The 19177-nt window shown below is 39.7% G+C and overlaps 1 protein-coding gene across 6 annotated transcripts in view; it reads right to left on the bottom strand.

The window, feature by feature from the left end:
* The window catches only part of ZBTB40 (zinc finger and BTB domain containing 40), an 80997-nt gene that overhangs the window by 39807 nt on the left and 22013 nt on the right, over positions 1 to 19177 (bottom strand). The gene's annotated exons all lie outside the window — the stretch shown is intronic.

The raw sequence follows: 19177 nt of genomic DNA, 5'->3' as shown, positions 1-19177 counted from the left end.
AACAAATCCTGGGGCACCTGGCTGGCTCAGTCGGTTGAGCGGCCGACTTCCGCTCAGGTCACGATCTCACGGTCCGTGAGTGAGTTCGAGCCCCGTGTTGGGCTCTGTGCTGACAGCTCGGAGCCTGGAGCCCGTTTCAGATTCTGTGTCTCCCTCTCTCTCCAGCCCTCCCCTGTTTGCGCTCTGTCTCTCTTTGTCTTTCAAAAATGAATAAATGTTAAAATAAATAAATAAATAAATAAATAAATAAATAAATAAAAAGAAATATCAACAAATCCTGACTATGCAGTTTATCCTTATCCTGTCAGCTTGCAGGGTGACATCTCAAGCTCAGTCCTGTCCTCTGGAGTCCAGATGCACACCTCCAGCTACCTACTCAGCATCTCCAATCGGAGGCCTGATAGGTTGTTTCAACTTGTATCTAAAACTCTCCTGCCACCTTCCCATTTTATAGCAATTTTGTCTTTCTAGCTGTTCAGAACAAGACTCAAAAGTCAACCTTGATTCCCGTCTTTTCCTCCTACCCCGTATGGAATCCTTTATAAATCCTGTTGGCTCTACCTTCAACACATATCCAAAACCCAATCACTTCCTGCTGCCTCCCCTGGCTCTCTGTGATCAGTCCAAGCCCCCGTCCCCTATTATCTGGACTACGACAGCGATCCCTTCTAACCGTCTCCATGCCTCTGCCCCTTTCCAGCACTACCCCAGGAGTCAGAGGGGTCTTCTTAGCACACAGCCACATCCTGTCCCTTCTTCGCACAAAGGCCTCCTGGGCTTCTGGTCTCAGAGTAAACGCCAAAAGCCGAAGTCCTCCTAATGGCATACGTTCCTCCTCATAACCTGGTTGGCATTAACTCTCTGATGTCACCTTCCACCCGCTCTCCCTCACTCATTCCACCTTAAGCACACTGCCTTCCTCACCGATCACGGAACACACTAAGCATGTTCATCTGCAGGTGTCTCCACACGTGTGCATGGCTCACTCTCACTTCCATCAGGTCTCTGCTCTAAGGCCCCATCATCACTGAAGGCTTCCCTATGTCCTTTAAATAGGAGCCTCTTCTCCATTCCATTCCTCTTACTCTATTTATCATCATAGCATTATCACCTATGACATATATTTTTACTCATCATCGTGTATCTCCCTTCACTGGAATGTAAGCTCCTTTAGGGAAGGAACTTGTTAAAATCGTCTGCTACATCCCAGAGCTTAAAATTCTGCCTCACACGATGTTGTTGATTAGATGGTGGCATGAATAAACGAATGGAAGGAAAGCTAATGGCAGAGATTTGCACCCAGAAACCCAGCTTCGGAACAAGGGGGTCAGGCAGTTAGAGGAGGAGCTGACCGGCCTGAATAAATGAGTAGGCACTGACGAGGGAAAGACATGAAAGACAACAGGCGCTCGAAGCAGGGAGCCTGCGCGAGGCACATGAACAAGAAAACATCCCCAGTGGTGGGGGGGAAGGGGGGGAGGGGGAGCTGTAAGGATGTCAGTGATACTGGACAGGGAGTATCAGGGGCTAAATCTGGCAGGGGGTGTGGCCACAGATACATGGGCCATGCTTAGGAGCTTGGATTTATCTGAAAGGGAATGAGGAACACTGAAGGGTTTCAAAGGCTTTAAGTAGGGAAGTTGCATGGTCAGAGAGGCATCTTAAATGTATCATCTAAGTGACATCTGCACAGAATTGAGGGAGATAATGCTGGAGACAGGCTCTATTATTGCATAGTTCAGAGATAAATCAATGAAGGCTTTGACCCGGAAAAGTGGCAAGAGAAGAGAGAGAAAGAGACAACCAAAAATACTCAGAAAATGTAACTGTCATGATTTAAGAGTATGAGCGGATGCGAGGGAAGAGAGAGACAGCTCCCAGGTCCTGGTATGGTACGTGAAGGTGGATGCTGAGATGATCCAGACAACATAAGAAAAGTTTAGGGAAGAGGACATCCAGTTCAGTTTTGGGTTTGATGATCTTATGATCATAGATAGCCGAACTGTATAATCTCACTCGGATAAGGAAAAGAAAATGCACTGACAAGGGGGTGGGGTGGGGGGGACAAATGTCAGAATACCACTGGTTGCCTTTGTTAGCAAGATTGTGGATGATCCCCTTCTAGGCCACCACCATTTCTTTAATTTCCCACATTTGAAGCTGACAGATAAAAATATAAATATTTCCAAGTTCTGGTTTCTGGTCTGGCATGGAAGGAGCTTAGGAAGTCACCATTCCATCCTGACAACAAGTAAAAAGCTGAAAAAAAATGGAAAGGTCAACAACAACTCTTTTTAGATCTGTCAGAGAACTGAGGTCACAGGGCAAAACTGCTATCCCCCAAAGTGGAGAGAAAGACAGGCAGATTCGGAGAACTGCAACTTCTCAGAACAGAAACCCACCAACAGACACATGGTGGGAACCACACCAGGAACAAAACAAAAAAATGCAATTGACAAACTGCCTCAGGCTCAGGGTGGACAAGTCTGAGTTAAAAACTCCAGAGGGACCAAGTCATAATTTTGTGAGTTCTACCTGCAGGAGCTCTAAGGGGTGAATATAGGAGAAAAACCTCCTCCTGCTTCAGGCAGAGGAAGGGAGGGAACTAACCATTTTTAAATATACCAGAGCACTCTGTTCTTAACAAGGCCTAGTTTCAGGAGAAGCTATTTTACCAGATTCATACCTAACTGGGGGAAGGAAAATACACTTCACCCCACTTTTAGCCATCCTGCCCCAAGATGTGTGTTGGGGGGGGAGGTTCTGAAAAACACTGGTGAAGTTCACAGACCAGGGGCACAGGCTCACCAAACCACTGAGACCTAATCATCAGTCTATAAAACACTTCCTCCCCTGTACCTTATCATCCCATCAACTATAGGCTTATTTACCACAATTTCTTTCTCTGTATGTATGTATGTATATATATGTGTGCATATATATATATATACACATATATACACACACACGCGTATTTTTTATATTTATATAAATATAAATGCTCACTCATTATAGATTTATATATACACATACATATATACATGTGTATATACATATATATATTTACTTATTTACTTATTTTTAACGTTTATTCATTTTCTGAGAGACAGAGTGTGAATGGAGGAAGGGCAGAGAGAGAGAGGGAGACACAGAATCGGAAGCAGGCTCCAGGCTCTGAGCTAACAGCACAGAGCCCAACACGGGGCTTGAACCCACGGACCGTGAGATCATGACCTAAACCAAAGTCGGACACTCAACCAACTGAGCCACCCAGGCGCCCCTACCACAATTCCTTTTACCGGTACTTTATGTCTACCTTTCAAGAAAAACTTTCAAGGGGCGCCTGGGTGGCTCAGTTGGTTAATCGTCCGACTTCAGCTCAGGTCATGATCTCACAGTCCGTGAGTTAGAGCCCCGTGTCAGGCTGTGTGCTGACAGCCTGGAGCCTGCTTCAGATTCTGTGTCTCCCTCTCTCTCTGCCCCTCCCCTGCTCATGTTCTGTCTCTCTCTGTCTCAAAAATAAATAAAAACATTAAAAAAATTAAAAAAGAAAAAAGAAAAACTTTCAAGACATACCGAAAGGCAAAAATTACAGCTTTAAGGACTGAACAAGCATCAGAACTACACTCAGATATGTCAGGAGTTATCTGACCAAGAAGTGTTTGGTTGTTTGGTTTTTTTTTAAGTTTATTTATTTATTTTGAGAGTGGGTGGGGAGGGCAGAGAGGGGGAGAATCCCAAACAGGCTCCGTGCTGTCAGTGCAGAGCCCAACGAAGGGCTCAAACTCAAAAAAAATGTGAGATCGTGGCCTGAGCCAAAATCAAGAGTTTGATGCTTAACCAACTAAGCCACCTAGGCACCACTCTGACCAAAAATTTTTAAACACCACAATTAATATGCTAAGGGCATTAATGGAAAAAGTAGACAACACACAAGAAAGGATGAATAACAGAAGAAAGATGGAAATAAGAAAAAATGAAAAAAAATGCTACAAGTCAAAAACATAACAGAAATTAGGAATGCCTCTGATATGTTCATTGGAAAACTGGAAAACACTGAGGAAAGAATCTCTGAGTTTGGGGGTGCCTGGGTGGCTCAGTCAGTTGAGTGTCCGACTTCGGCTCAGGTCATGATCTCACGGTCTGTGAGTTCAAGCCCCACGTCGGGCTCTGTGCTGACAGCTCAGAGCCTGGAGCCTGCTTCGGATTCTGTGTCTCCCTCTCTCTCTGCTCCTCCCCCACCCACACTCTGTCTCTCTCTCAAAAATAAATAAAACATAAAAAAAATTTTTTTACAGAATTCTGAGTTTGAGGATTGATATAACAATAGAAACGTCCCAAACTGAAAAGCAAAGTGAAAAGATCAGGACAGAGTATCTAAGAACTGCAAGACAACTGCAAAAGGTAAAACATATGTTCAGTGGGGATATTCGATGGAACCGAAAGTAAAAGGAACACAAGCAATATTTGAATAAGAAGACTGAGCATTTCCCCAAATCAATGTCAGATACCACACCACAGGTTGAGGGTGCTCAGAGAACACCAAGCAGGGTAAGCAGCAAATGTTACATTTAGGCATATCATATTCAAACTACAGAAAATTAATACTTAAAAAAAAATCTCCAAATAAAGGGGGGGTGGGGAGGAAGACCACTCTAACTTCTAGAGGATCAAAGATAAGAATCACCTCTGATTCCTCCTCAGAAACCATGTAAACAGGAAGAAGGTAGAATAAAATATTTGAAGTGTAAGAGAAAAAAACCAACTTAGAATTCTGTACCCTGCAAAATGACCCTTCAAAAGTTGGGGGGGGGGGGGGGATAAAGCCTTTCTCAGACAAGCAAAACTGAGAGACTCGGTTGCCATTAGACCTGCCTTGCAAGGAATGTTAAAGAAGTTCTTCAGAGAGAAGGAAAACGATAAAGTACAGAAATCTGAATCTACATAAAGAAAAGCATTGGAGAATGAATAGGTGAAGGTAAAATAAAACATTTATTTCTTAATTCTTAATTGATATAACTGATAACTGTTCAAAATAACAGCAATTTATTTGATTATGTATGTTTATGTCTTGATATACTTACATATATATAAGTGAAATAAATGACAGCAATGATACAAGGGATGGGAGGGGAAAATTGGGATTATTTTATTGGTATATATGGTACTTGCACTACCTGTGAAATAGTATAGTGTCATTTGAAAGTGGACTTGAATTAGATATAAATGTATACTGCAAACTACAGAGCAACCACTAAAACAAGTCTGAAAAGGAGTATAACCGATATGTTAGGAAAGAAGTGAAAATGGACTCAGGTCAAATACTCAATTAAAAACCATGAAAGAATGAAAAAAACTTGGAAGACAAAAATAGGAACAAAGAACAAGGGCAACATATATACAACATTAACAAATATGGCAGATATAAATCAACTATATCAATAATCACTTCAAACATCAATGGTCTAAATACACCTATTAAAAGGCAGATATCAGAATAGACTGAAAAACAGGACCCAAACTCTATGTTATCTGTAAGAAACCCACTTCAAATATAAAGACATATAGATTTAAAGTAAATCCACAGAGAAAGATATATCATGCTAGTACTAATCAAAAGAAAGCAGGAGTAGCTATATTAATTTCAGACAGAACACACTTCAAAGTAAAAAAAAAAAAAAACGATCAGGGATAAAGAGGGGTATTACAAAATAGAAAAGGGGTCAATACTTCCAAAAGACATAATCTTTTACATGCATATGCCTAACAACAGAGTATCAAAACAAGGCAAAGTGAAAGAACTGAAAAGAGAAATAGACAAATCTACTATTATAGTTGGAGACTTTAAATATCCCTCTATCAAAAATGGACAGGTCCAGCAAGCAGAACTTCAGTAAGGACACGGTTGCAGTCAACAGTACTACCAGTCAACGGGGTATAATGGGCATTGATAGACTTTCCATCTAACGACAGCAGATTAGACATTCTTCTCAAGATCACATGAACATTCACCCAACTAGACCAATTCTGGGCCATAAAACTCCCTTAACAAACTAAAAAGAATAGAAATACAATCTCTGCTCTCAGACCACAATAGAATTAAACTAGAAATCAATGACAAAGAGATAGCTGGAAAATCCCAAATACTTGGAGATTAAACAACACACATTTTTCTAAAATTTTTTAATCTTTATTTATTTTTGAGAGAGAGAGAGACAGAGCATGAGCAGGGGAGGAACAGAGAGAGAGGGAGACACAGAATCCGAAGCAGGCTCCAGGCTCTGAGCTGTCAGCACAGAGCCTGATGTGGGGCTTGAACTCATGAACCGTGAGATCATGACCTGAGCTGAAGTTGGGACCCTTAACCGACTGAGCCACCCAGGCACCCCAAACAACACACGTTTTTCTAAATAACACATCGGTCAAGAAAGAAATCGCAAGAGGAATTTAACTAGGGGGCACCTGGCTGGTTCAGTAGATGGAGCAGGTGACTCTTGACTTCAGGGTCATGAGTTTAAGCCCCATGTTGGATGTAGAAATTTAAAAATATATAGGTCCTAAACTAAATGAAAATGTAAATACAACTCATCAAAATTTGTAGAATGCAGCAAAAGCAGTGCTTAGAAGAACATCTATAGCACTGAATGTGCTTTCAGAAAAGAAGATCTAAAACCAATAATTTAAGCCTCCACCTTGGGATAGAACAAGAACAAAGTAAATCCAATTAAACAGTAGAAAAAAATTAGCAAAGAAATAAATGAAATTGAAAAGAGTAAATGCATAAAGAAAAATCAATGAAACCAAAAGCTCTTTCTTTGAAAAGATCAATAAAATAAGTATGTCTCTAACCAGACTAAGGAAAAAACAAAAAACAAAAAACAAAAGGAAACAAAACAAAAAACACAAGTTACTCATACAGAAATGAAAAAAGGGACATTACTATAGATTTCACATAAAATAAAAGGAAAATCAAAAAATATGAGCAACTTTATGCCCACAAATTTTATAACTCTGACAAAATGGATCAATTCTTTAAAAGATAAAATCTGCCAAAACTCACACAAGAAGAAAGAGACAATCTGAATAAGCCTAAATCTATTAAAGATATTGAGTAATGAATACTGGAAACACCAGCCCCAGATGGGTTTACTGGTGAATTCTACCAGACATTTAAGGACAAAATTACACCAAATATCTACAATCTCTTCCAGAAGACAGAATCAGAGAGAATACTTCCTAACTCATTCTATGAAGCCAGCATTACAACTAACACTAAAACTAGACAAAGACATTAGAAGGAAACACACACACACACACACACACACACATCTCTCATGAACCAAGATACATAAATCCTCAACAAAGTATTAGCAAATCAACTCCAACAATATATACAAAGAATGATACACCATGATCAAGAGGGATTTATCCCAGGTATCCAAGGCTGGTTCAATATTTGAAAATCAGTAAATGTAATCCATCACATCAACAGGCTAAAGAAGAAAAATTACATTATCATATCACTTGACAAAATCTAAAATGCATTTATGATTAAAAACTCTCAGCAAGTTAGGAATAGAGAGAAACGTCTTCAATTTGATAAACAACATCTACAAAAACCAACAGCTAACATTATCGTTAATGGAGAGAAACTTGTTCTTGCTAAGATCAGGAACAAGGTAAGGGTGTCTCTTCTCGCCATTGCTTTTCAGCATTGTACCGGAAGCTCTAGCTAATTAATAAAACAAGAAAAGGACATAAAAAGTCTACAGATTGGGGAGAAAGGAATAAGACAGTCTTTGTTTACAGATGATGACTGTCTCTGTAGAAAATCCAGCAAAAAAATCAACAACAAAAAAAACCCTAATAAGCAATTATAGCAAGATTGCAGGATACAAGGTAAATATATGAACATTAATCACTTTCCTATATATCAGCAATAAACAAGTAGAACTTGAAGTTAAAACATTACCACTTAATTAGGACCTAAAAACAAAATTTTAAAAATGAAATATTTAACGGTAAGTCTAACAAAATATGTATAAGAGTTATATGAGGAAAACTATAAAACTTTGATGAGAGATCAAAGAAAAACTAAGTAAACGGTGAGATGTTCTATGTTCATGGATAGGAGGACTCAGTTTTGTCAAAATTTCAGTTTTTTCCCAACTTGATCTATAGACGCAACACATCCTAATCAAAATCGCAGCAAGTTATTTTGTGGATACTGACAAACTGTTTCTAAAGTTTATTTGGAGAGGCAGATTAGCCAACTCGGTATTGAAGGAGAGTAACAAAAACTGGAGGACTGACGCTACTCAATTTCAAGGCTTACTACAAAGACACAGTAACTGAGACAGTGCAGTATTGGTAAAAGAGCAGATAAATCATCCCACAAAAATACAGTCAATCGATCTTTGACAAAGGAGCAAAGACAAGACAAGGCAAGATAGTATTTTGAACAAATAGTGCTACAAAAACTGGACGTCCACATGTAAAAAAATGAATCTAGAGACAGACCTCACGGCCTTCGCAAATTTAACTCAAAATGGATCACAGATCTAAATGTGAAACACAGAACTAGGAAACTAAAAACAACACAGAAGGGGCACCTGGGTAGTTCAGTTGGTTAAGTGGACTCTTGGCTTCGGCTCACATGTTACAGTGGTGAGATCGAGCCCCTATGTCGGACTCCGTACTGACAGCACTGAGCCCGCTTGGGATTCTCTGCCTCCCTCTCTCTGCTCCTCCCCTGCTCGCTCTCTTTCTCAAAATAATAAGAAAAGAACATAGGAGAAAACCTAGATGAACTTGAGTACAGTGATGACTCTTCAGCAACAACACCAAAGGCATGATCCCTAAAAGAAATAACTGAGAAGCCAGATTTCAAATTATAAAAAAAACACTTTTGCTCTGTGAAAGGTAATGTCAAAAAAATGAGAAGACAAGCCACAGACTAGAATAAAATATCTGCAAAAGACACATCTATTAAAGGACTACTACCCAAAGAACTCTTAAAACTCAACAACAGGAAAACACACAACCTGACTAGAAAATGCCCCAAACCTTAACAGACCTCTCACCAAAGAGATACAGACAGCAAGTACAAGAAGCAAATATGAAAACAATGTTCAATATACGTCCTAAGAGAATTGCAAATCAAAGCGACCTATTACAACGGCCCAAATCCACAACACTGACCATACCAAATGCAGTCAGGATGTATAGTAACAAGAACTCCTATTTATTGCTAATGAGAACGTAAAATAGTACAGCTGCTTTGGAAGACAGCTTAGCAGTTTCTTAGAAAACGAAGCATACCCTTACCGTATGATCCAACAATTGTGCTCCCTGGTGTTTACCCAAATGAACTGCCCACACAGAAAGGTGCACGCAGATATTTATAGCAGCTCTATTAAGAACTGCCAAAACTTGGGAGCAATCAAAATGACTTTCAGCAGGTAAATGGATAAATAAACTGTGGCACATCCTGATAATAGAACATTATTCTACACTAAAAAGAAATGAGGAACGAGCCATAGAAAGACACGGAGGAAACTTAAATGCATATTGCTCAGTGAAAGAAGCCAATTTGAAAAGGCTATATACTGTATGAAGCCAACTATTGTATTCTAGAAAAAGGCAAAATTCTAGAAAAGGCAAAACTATTGAGGCAGTCAAAAGATCAGTGGTTGCCGGTGGCTGAAGGAAGGCAAGGATAAATAGGTGAAGAACAGAGGATTTTTAGGGCAGTGAAATTATTCTTTACGATACCACAATGGTAGATTCATGTATTCTACATCTGTCAAAATCCACTGAGTGGACAATGCCAAAAGAGTACCCTAATGAAACTATGGACTTTGGGTGATAATAAGTCCACGTAGGTTCACTGACTGTAACAAATGTATCACTGTGTTGTGAGATAGTGGGGAGCCTGCGGGGGGAGGCAGGGTTACATGGGAACTCTACTCTGTACTCTCAATCTTGCTGTAAACCTAAAACTTCTCTAAGAATTAAAGTTCATTTATTTAAAAACCTTCATAAAACGAATGTAAATCTTTCGGTTCTCATCACCCCAAACCTTATCTATATACTGTGGTATTGAACATGGTGGAACATTCATGAATTCATAGAATTTTTTTTAGCTTACTCACAGTATCTTTAAGAATATCTACCCCTACTGTTTGAATACAATTTGTCTTAATATCTGGATCACAAAAATGCATACTTTTTTTAAAAGAAATAAAGTGCAGACTGGGAGGTGACATGTGACACTAGTAGCCGCAGGGGCAGGACCGGAATCTGTATCTCCTGGTTTTCTAGTGGAAAACAAAACAAAACAAAACAAAACAAAACAGATGCTGTAAGATTTTAACGAGGCAAAAGTAGGAGCTATATTTTTTTTAAAAAGGAGATAGTTCTTAAAATTTGTAAATTAACTTGTTTTAATAACTGAGAATAAAATCAGAACAAGAATTCAGTGTGCAGACAGCACAAAGTATAAACTACTAACAGGCACTACAGTTTTTCTAAAAAATGAATTTTATCAACAGAATGTGCCTTTTTTCCCCTAAGAGCAAACATAGGCCTTGTGGATTCAGTAAATCAAAAGACTTATCTGGATGTACATTAGATCTTTTTAAACATTCTTATTAATATGAAGTAAGTGACTGAGATTTTATTTTCAGGAAAAACTAAAACATACTTAAAATGTCATTTTTGGGGGGCGCCTGGGTGGCTCAGTCAGTTGAGCTTCCGACTTCGGCTCAGGTCATGATCTCACGGTCTGTGAGTTCAAGCCTCGTGTCGGGCTCTGTGCTGACAGCTCGGAGCCCGGAGCCTGCTTCAGATTCTGTGTCTCCCTCTCTCTCTGCCCCTTCCCTGCTCATGCTCTGTCTCTGTCTCAAAAATAAATAAAACATAAAAAAAAAAAAGAAAGGGGCGCCTGGGTGGCTCAGTCGGTTAAGCGTCCGACTTCAGCTCAGGTCATGATCTCGCGGTCCGGGAGTTCGAGCCCCGCGTCGGGCTCTGTGCTGACAGCTCAGAGCCTGGAGCCTGCTTCGGATTCTGTGTCTCCCTCTCTCTGACCCTCTCCTGTTCATGCTCTGTCTCTGTCTCAAAAATAAATAAACATTAAAAAAAAATTTTTTTTTTTAAATGTCGGTTTTGGTAATTTTTTCTAGGGAAATTATCCACATCTTCCATCAGATTAAAAAACAAAAGATCTACCAATGACCAGAGGGAGGTATTTTAAGCATTAACTACAGAATCTTGTAGTCAGAGCTATTTCATATTTTTGTCAACAACTAGATTAGATGAGAAAATAATAGAGTCACTGTAGCAGAATAAGCAACTGAGCAAAGTTAAAAAAAAATTGAACTGAACTATATGGTTTACCAATATACAGATACTAAAACATAGTTATCAACCTGCAATAAAGGGAGAATGGAGGTAGTTAAGGCAGAAAACATTCAAGGGTGATCAAGGGCTACGTAATATGTAAGCTGGCAATGTTGAAAGTTGAAAATTACCGAGATTAATAGGAATACTAATTAAAGAGCGGACTTTTGGCAAAATGGCACACTGAGCTGATGTAAATGGACCTTTTCTCCCACTTCATACACACAGAAATGCTGGATAAAACATTTTAAAAGTGCTTTTAAAATATATAGTCAAGCTTAAAAAAAAAAAAAAAAAAAAAAAAAAGGAAATCCCAAGCACCTAAAATGAAAGAGACATCAAAATCAAAGCTGGAACAGTAAGTGGATGTTGAGACCACGGTGACCCACAGGGGTTTCAAACTCCAATCCAGGCCCTGGGCTTGGAGGAGAAAGCATTAATCCTCACATGGAGACTAGAAATACAGCTTCAGGCAGGTAGAAGGTGGGTGAGTTGAAACTGAGACCCTTGTGTAAAGCCCAGAGACTCAAATATCTATCCTTCCTTGATACACTGTCTGAAAAAAATCTCTGCTCACTGACTCAGGGAAGCAGCAATAAAAGTTGTTAATTATCTATGCCTTAAAAGGAAAAGGCACCCACAAGAAATCTAAAATGTAGGCCTATGCCACACAGAGGCATGTGTAGGTATGCAAATCTGTATCATACAGGAATCCTGAGCTGAGAAATTAACATCCAAACTGGTCTTTGACGTGCAGCGGAAAAAACCCAGAATACTTTCACAACCCAAGGCACAGAGACACGGGGAAGAAGAAAAACACAGAACAGAACTCACTATTACAAACCATATGAGGAAGACCCAAACGTGAAAGGTAAATCTATAAAGGCTAACCGTAGAAAATGTCAGAGGGGGTCTTTGAAGCAGGGGTAGGGAAACTTCGTAATGCCCCAAATGCCAAAAAAAAAAAAAAGGGGGGGGGGGTAATGATGAATTTCACTGCATTGATGGTAAAGATTTCTATCAAAAACATGATTAACAGACAACGGACAAATGGTAAATCAGGAGATGATATTTGCAGAGTTTAAAGTCAACAAGGAGTTAGTATGAGATTTAAGTAATTCCTGCAAATCTTAGGAAAAAAATTAAAATTCAAGTAGGGGTAAAAGGAGCAAATGATATAACCAGGCAATTAAGAGAAGGAAAAGCTTACTTTTGATTAACTGACAAGTAGTAATTGTAGTGGTTATAACAGCAGTAATAAGAGCTGGCATTTATTTGATGCTTATTATATTCAGGAAGAGTTTATTATATTCAGGAATATGCTTTACATATATTAATTCATTCTGTCCTCTCAACAACCTGATGAGGCAGATTCTGTAATTATCCCCTTTTACTGATGAAGAGCCTAAGGCCCAGAGAGGTTGAGTAATTTCTCTAAGGTCTCACAGTAACACCGGTAGAACTTGAATTTGAATCTAGGGTACCACTGGTGAGTATATAAATTGATACAGCTATTCTGGAAAAACATTCTGGTAATATTTAGTGAAATTTTCTCTGCATATATGCCTTGCAACCCAGTAATCATACTCCTGCATGCATATCCTAGAAGAGTTCTTACATGGGTCCATAAGGAAACATGGCCAGAAAGATTACTGGGGCATTGTTTGGGTAGCAGGGAGATGAGAGGCAATTTAGATGTCTATCACTAAAAGACAGTAAGGAAATGCCCTGGATGCATACTATGGAAAATAGTGCATTAGAAAGAAACAACAACTAGCTACTCAGACAGAACATGGATAGATACCCAGTGTTGAGTGAAAAACTAACAGCCAGAACAAGATCTAGAGCATAATAAGCATTTATATGAACTAAAACACATAATCTAAATAGTACTATGCGTTAGACAAAGCTACATATGTAGCTAAAGACATTTTATCCAATACATTAGAGGGGGTACCTGTAGCAGGGGAGGGCAATGACGGTAGGTGTTGAAGGTGAGAAAGAAAAATAAAATCAAACAAGAGGGGCCTTGCCCAGATAAGAGAAATGCTACAGTGTCACAGGAGGAGGCTCCCTACACCATCCCCACAAGGCAAAAATAAAACTAAAAAGTCACATGAGATGAATCATGAGAAGGAAAGACATTAACTGCAATAACCAGCACAAATAGCAGCCCCAAGAACTGAAAATCATAAAAATAATAGAATACTGTGAAAAATGCTATAAATTGTGTTTCATTTTAATAAACAGGCAAAATGAAGAGAAGTCATAATCAAGGAACAAGATAACATGGCAAAAGGATAATCAGATATGAAAAAGAACCGAAAGAACTCCTAGGAATAAAAACTGAAATCACTGCATTCGTCCATTGATAAAGTAAATAGATTAGATACAGTTAAAGATAAAATCAGTAATTAAGAAGAGAAGTCTGAGAAAATTACTCAGAAGATGGCAGAGTTTATAAAAACAGAAACATAAAAGGGAAGCTAAAGGATACAGAAGACAGAATGAGAAGGCAGCGCATGCCTCTCATAGGTGTTCCAGATGGGGCGCCTGGGTGGCTCTGTCGGTTGAGCCTCCAACTTTGGCTCAGGTCATGATCTCACAGTTCCTGAGTTCGAGCCCCAAACTGGGGTCACTGCTGTCACCACAGAGTCTGTGGTGACAGGCTCATTCTTTGCCCCTACCCAGAGCTTACGCTCTCTCTCAAAAATAAATAAATCTTAAAAATTTATAAGTGTTCCAGATGGAAACAATGGAGAATATGTAGAAGCAATCTGAAGATATTATTGCGGAGCTCTTTCTAGAATTAAAGACGAACATGAGTCTTCAGAATGGAAACTTCAAACTATTAACAACAATGAGAAAAAGAAGTTGTAAAACAACAACAACAACAAGAGAAAAAACACTACTTACAAAAGACTGACAACTGGACAGATACAGACTTTTCATTTAATAACAGATGCCAGAGGAAAATGCAGTAACAGTTTTTGAATATTAAGGGAAATAACAATCAAGCTTCAACATCCAGGTTACAATAAAATTATCTTCAAACAAACAGATACAGACGGTTACCAGAAGAATTACTTTAAGAAGGAAACTGAACCAAAAAAGGTGGGGTGGGGGGGGATAGAATGCAAGAAAAAATAGCAAGTGGCAAGCAAAGAAACAGCTAGACAAGTAAACCGGAAAAGTTAAAATCAGGAAGACTAATAACACCAATGTTGGAGATGCCGAGTGACCAAACTCTCATACGTTGTTGGTTGAAGCGTAAAATAGTACAACCACCTGGGAGTGTGGAGGTTTCTTACAATAAAGAATAAACTACTAATAAATGCAACAACATGGATAAACCTCACAACTATTATGTTAAGGAGCATCTGGGTGGCTCTGTTGGTTAAGCATCTGACTCTTGTCAGGTCATGATCTCAGAGTCGTGGGATTGAGCCCTATGTCAGGCTCCACACTAAGAGTGGACCCTGCTTAATAGTCTCTCTCTGCCCCTCCCCCATGTGTGTGCACTCTTTCTCTCAAAATAATTAAACATTTAAAACAAAACAAAATGAACTATTATGTGAAGTCAAAGAAGTCAGGCACAAAAGAGTACATACATAGGACTCAACTTATAGGAAACAGAATTACAGGTAAAACTAATTTACAGTGATAAAAATGAGGAGTGTGGAGGCTGTGGGGATGGTGTAGGGAAGGGAATGGAAAGAGACACAAAAGAACTTTCTGGGGAATGGAAATGTTCTACATCTTATCTTGGGTGGTGTTTAAAGAATAGCTGTTTGTCAAAACTCTTCAAATTTAATACCTAAGCTCAGTTGTTAATTATATTTCAATAAAAAAGAAATTAAGAAATGTGTTAGGATACCGAAAACACACTGACTGTTTAAAAATGGGTACTGGAAGGAGAGGTTAAAAACAAGGTAGAAAAATGACAACCGAAGTAGCTAGCATTTACTGAATGCTTACTATGTGCCAGGCATTGTTCGAAATACTGTGCATAAATTAACTCATTTAACTCTTTGAATAATTTATGAAGCAGGTACTCTTATCCACATTTTACAGATTAAAAAAAAAAAAAAAAAAAAAAAAAAAAAAACGGCACAAAGAGGTTACATTACTTAACCAGGGTTTACACTAATGTGTGGCAGAGCTAAGGTCCAAACTCTGGTAGCCTGGCTCTCAGGTCCCGCATTCTTAGAAACCCACTGCCTCTCCGAAATTAAACAGTCAACAACAACACGGGAAGAGCAGAGAAGGAGAACAGAGTCAGGGTGTTCCAAGGGTCAAGAGAGTGACTGATTGACTTTAGCCTTTGGCCTAAGTGAAGTGTTAACAAGTAAGGATGTAGGGGAATAGAAGCAAGATTAATATTTGCAAACAAGGGATACAAAAGAGAATAACGGATATGTGATTAATCAACAGCAAGTGAGAAAAGGGAGAAAGAAAGGCAAGAGAAAATCGTATTAAGTAGATAACAACTGAAGATGGCAGAAAGAAGTCCAAATGTATTAGTAATCACAACAGAAACGGACTGAACTTTCTTGTTAAAAGGCAGAGAGATTCTCTGATTGGGTTTTTAAAAAATCAGCTATGTGTTACTTGTAAGAGAATTAATGTGTGGGCATGTTTACACTTGAAATGGTGCCCAGAACATAGAAACTACTCCATTTGTTGGTGGTTATGACTATTAGAAAGAGACTGTGGGTCATCCTCATTAGTTTTCCAAGTAGCCATCTGACAGGACAGCTGAAATATCTATCTACAAATAAACAATTAAACTGTATCATCTCTGTAGACTACTTTCAGGTACAGAATACTGTTATTAAATAAATCTAATATATAATCATGAGGGATACACTGGTGATTTGGGGGCTACTGAGTACTACAGAGGCTAAACTATACTTTGCTGATCTCACAGCTAAAACATAAGAGCCTCTAACATATATTTTACTGTTTGCCCTAATTCCCTTTGTAAAGATGTGAAACTGAACAGAGAGAATAGGGCACTAGATACGACGTTGTGAAAGTGTATCTTTCAGAGTTAGAACACTGCATGTTGGACTCTTAAGTGAAGTCCTGTAGATTCTTGTATAGAGGCAAACCTAATTTATGTTATTAAGCACTTACTGAAATTGCTGGGCTTGGGAAAATTGTCAAAGGTCCCAAGGGAAGAACATTTAAGCAACAAAAGAGCACCAGAAAGATGGCTGTTCCTCAAAGGAACAATATTAAAGCCTCAAGAAAAGACTATACTGATATAGAATAAAGATACTTATAGAAAAAACTTAATTGGCTGAACCGAGTGCTACGTAATGACCCAAAACCCAAATGGGAATTCAACACAAAGTGGAAACTAGGCCAGCTTTCTAAAAGGAGCACGAGGAATATTTATTTACTTATTCATCCATCCATTCATTCATTCATGCACTTATATTTTTATTCTGTCTACTTCCAAAAAGGATTTAGGGGCACGTGGGTGGCTCAGCTGGTGAGTGTGTGACTTCAGCTCAGGTCATGATCTCATGGTTCGTGACTTCAAAGCCCCACATTGGCTTGCTGCTGTCAGTGCAGAGACCACTTCAGGTCCTCTGTCCCCTCTCTCTGCCCCTCCCCCACTTGCACATGTGCGCTCTCTCTCTCTCTGTCTCTCTCTCTCTCAAAAATAAGTAAACATTAAAAATAAAGGGATTCTTGGGGCACCTGGGTGGCTCAGTCGGTTGGGCACCTGACTTGGGCTCAGGTCATGATCTCACCGTTCGTGAGTTCAGGTCCCGTGTCAGGCTCTGTGCTGACAGCTTGGAGCATGGAGCCTGCTTCGGATTCTGTGTCTCCCCTCTTTCTCTGCCCCTCCCCCTCTCGTGCTCGCGTGCGCGCTCTCTCTCTCTCTCAATAAATATTTGAAAAAATTTTTTTAAATAAAGGGATTCCTTCACTTAAAAGGAAATGAGAAAAACCAGAAAAAGCAAAGGTGAGAACTAAGTCATAGTTCATAGAAAACACAAAATCCCTTCAATGAACAAGGAAGAATACAACAACACTAAAGGCTTATTCTCGATATGCACTGCTTACTTTAAATAGCGTAGATGTTCTGAAATCCACAATTGCTGGAATGTCCTTATAGCAAAAAAGCGCTCAAAGGCCTTTCTTTGCTGCTACTGCTAGAGAGCAGTCGGAGGCTCTTTTCTGTCCGTCAGGAACCGGACCTCCCCTTCCCCGATTTACTACACTCACTTCCCGTCCGTCTTCAGCCCGCCACACGCCCGTGTCATCCAGTTACTAACTGTGGGTCATCTGCCTTTTGTTTACTCAGCACCCTGCTAGGTGCTGTGTGGGAACCAAGTGAAATATAAAACAAGATCTTTGTCCACAGGGAGTTGGTAATAAAGCTGACCCCGTGCTGGAATGCTTAAAAACAGAACTCTTAAAAAGACTCAATCCATAACAGACAAGAAGAAGGAAAGGAAGAAGAGGAAACAAACAAAACAGACCAATCCCAGTGAGCGGCAAGGAAAAGGAAAGGAGCTAGAGCTGGTAAACGCAAGTTAGGTGCGTGGCAGACACAATTTCAACAGGCCAGGGTGAAAGGAAAAGAACTCCAGAGGAAGAACCATGATCAGTTCCGGAAGAGGCACGCTTAGCATGTATGCTAGAAACTGTGTATGTGTTCAGGCAACTGGCACTGCACTTGGCTTTGGAAAGACATCTAGTAACTAGCTGCCATCATTACTACGGACCCCAGGCTGGCTAGGGTGGGTCTCCAAAAGCACTGGTGGAAGAGAAGTATGGAGCACAAGGGTATGCAGGGTTAGAGAGCCCAGAAAATAAGCAGAGGAACTTATACCTGCTTTGAGGGAGGAGCTTCTGAAATAGGAATAACACAATTAAAGCAGAGCTTTACCAGTGACAGGAGAGATGGACTAATCAGGAAAATGTTTAGCAATGGAAAGAAAGAACAGGCTCCTATATTGTCTATATTGGCTGTCTACATAGGTTTGTTGCCTTAGACATCCTGTATCATAGAATTCCCTGGAGTAGAAGTTGGACCCACCTCTGCCTGGATTTGTGCTCCAATATCCAAGAGAGAAAAGCCACTCTGTGACTTAATCAAGGGTCCTCCATTCTGGTTCCCCTAACAATTCTGCACTCTCCCCTTTGGCATACCTATCTCACGGTCTGAGATATCTGTCTTATGGTCTGGCTCAATGCAACCTTATCTGCTTAAAGTCTCCCCCCCCACCCCCCCCGTCACTGTTGATAACCCCTTTCTCCTGAATAAAATCTTTACCACTACCTTGATGCCTATGCTCTGCTGGAACCAGAGAGCTGGAAGAGACCTTGGAGAGCCCTATTCATCGCTTTCAGCAAACAGAAGTTCATTACTTTATCTATCACGTACTCTTGTCGCACGACCAAATGACCTTAGTCCAATCTCTTCCCTTTTTAAGGGAGGAAACTGAGGTCCTGAGAGGCTGAGTTGCTCTTTGATCCAAGTCGGCTTCAACCCCATGGCTATTTAGTCTCACAAACAACCAGAGTCAGGTGAAATAACAGGCACTCTCAACATAATTAGAGCAAAGATCACACATTTAGAGACAAGAAATGGGGCATTTGCTTCACACAAAAAGATGATTTAAAATGTAAGGTATCTAAGGAATCAGCTAAGTTAAAAGAGAACCACTAGCAATTATTTCTGAGAATACAAGGTGGATGGGTGAGGTCAAAGAAGGGTGACTGCAGCTTTTCGCGGGCCCAGATTTCTCAAGTT

The sequence above is a fragment of the Panthera leo genome, chromosome C1 (assembly GCF_018350215.1).
Source record: "Panthera leo isolate Ple1 chromosome C1, P.leo_Ple1_pat1.1, whole genome shotgun sequence".
Taxonomy (NCBI): Eukaryota; Metazoa; Chordata; class Mammalia; order Carnivora; family Felidae; genus Panthera; species Panthera leo.
Note: the sequence above shows the minus strand (reverse complement) of the source record. Positions and strands in the feature narration are given on the sequence as shown.